Here is a 1,965-nt window from a genome sequence, read left to right on the forward strand (position 1 = left end):
TTTGGTTGCACAGCTTCTTGTTTTGGTGCTCAGACCCGGCAACCGCTTTTGGTGCTAAGCTGCTAGGAAGCCCCTCTCGGCGAGCTCGTTGGAGCTTGAACACATTGTTGCCCCTCCAACTCACCGGCAAAAAAAAAAAAAAAAAAAAAAAAAAGTGGTTGAAGCAAATCGCCCAGGAAAACTCTTCATTGGTGGGCTTAATACGGAAACAAATGAGAAAGCTCTTGAAGCAGTATTTGGCAAATATGGACGCATAGTGGAAGTACTCTTGATGAAAGACCATGAAACCAACAAATCAAGAGGATTTGCTTTTGTCACGTTTGAAAGCCCAGCAAACGCTAAGGATGCAGCCAGAGACATGAATGGAAAGTCATTAGATGGAAAAGCCATCAAAGTGGAACAAGCCGCCAAACCATCATTTGAAAGTGGTAGACGTGGGCCACCTCCACCTCCAAGAAGTAGAGGCCCTCCAAGAGGTCTTAGAAGTGGAAGAGGAGGAAGTGGAGGAACCAGGGGACCTCCCTCACGGGGAGGACACATGGATGACGGTGGATATTCCATGAATTTTAACATGAGTTCTTCCAGAGGACCACTCCCAGTAAAAAGAGGACCACCACCAAGAAGTGGGGGTCCTCCTCCTAAGAGATCTGCACCTTCAGGACCAGTTTGCAGCAGCAGTGGAATGGGAGGAAGAGCTCCTGTATCACGTGGAAGAGATAGTTACAGAGGTCCACCTCGAAGAGAACCGCTGCCTTCTCATAGAGATGTTATTTGTCCCCAAGAGATGATGGGTATTCTACTAAAGACAGCTATTCCAGCAGAGATTACCCAAGTTCTTGTGATACCAGAAATTATGCACCACCACCACGAGATTATACTCATCGTGACTATGGTCATTGCAGTTCACATGATGACTATCCATCAAGAGGCTATAGCGATAGAGATGGATATGGTCGTGATCGTGACTATTCAGATAATCCAAGTGGAGGTTCCTACAGAGATTCATATGAGAGTTATGGTAACTCATGTAGTGCTCCACGTACACGAGGGCCCCGCCATCTTATGGTGGAAGCAGTCGCTATGATGATTACAGCAGCTCACGTGACGGATATGGTGGAAGTCGAGACAGTTACTCAAGCAGCCGAAGTGATCTCTACTCAAGTGGTTGTGATCGGGTTGGCAGACAAAAAAGAAGGCTTCCCCCTTATATGGAAAGGGGGTACTCTCCTCCACGTGATTTCTACAGCAGTTCAAGCCGCGGAGCACCAAGAGGTGGTGGCCATGGAGGAAGCCGATCTGATAGAGGGGGAGGCAGAAGCAGATACTAGAAACAAACAAAACTTTGGACCAAAATCCCAGTTCAAAGAAACAAACAAAAAGTGGAAACTATTCTGTCATAACTACCCAAGGACTGCTAAAAAGAAAAATTGTGTTACCTTTTTTAAAATTCCCTGTTAAGTTCCCCTCCATAATGTTTATGTTCTTGTGAGGAAAAAAGTAAAACATGTTTAATATTATTTGACTTTATGACATTGCTTTTCAACAAGCAAATGTTAAATGTGTTAAGACTTGTACTAGTGTTGTAACTTTTCAAGTTAAAGTGTCCCTAAAGGCCACTTCCTATATGATTTTTCCCAGTAAGTGAGGCAAGCAATTCTAAGATCTTCCACAAAACATCTAGCCATCTAAAATGGAGAGATGAATCATTCTGCCTATACAAAGAAACTAGCTGTTAGAGGGTGGTTGGGGTATGCTACTCATAAGATTTCAGGGTGTCTTCCAACTAAAACCTCTATGATCTCAGTATGAAAAACCTGAAATCAGATGCCTATGTAAGGAAATAATCACCCAGTAAACCCAAAAATGCAAATGGATAATGCTGGCCATTTTGCCTTTCTGACATTTCCTTGGGAATCTGCAAGAACCTCCCCTTTCCCCTCCCCCAATAAGACCATTTAAGTGTGT

The 1,965-nt window shown here is 43.9% G+C and overlaps 1 pseudogene; it reads left to right on the plus strand.

The window, feature by feature from the left end:
- Positions 1-256: 256 nt before the first annotated feature.
- Positions 257-1,511, plus strand: LOC135269254 (RNA-binding motif protein, X chromosome-like; annotated as a pseudogene).
- Positions 1,512-1,965: the final 454 nt, after the last annotated feature.

This window comes from Aotus nancymaae, unplaced genomic scaffold (assembly GCF_030222135.1).
Source record: "Aotus nancymaae isolate 86718 unplaced genomic scaffold, 86718_ANA_hifiasm-v0.15.2.pri h1tg000051l, whole genome shotgun sequence".
Taxonomy (NCBI): Eukaryota; Metazoa; Chordata; class Mammalia; order Primates; family Aotidae; genus Aotus; species Aotus nancymaae.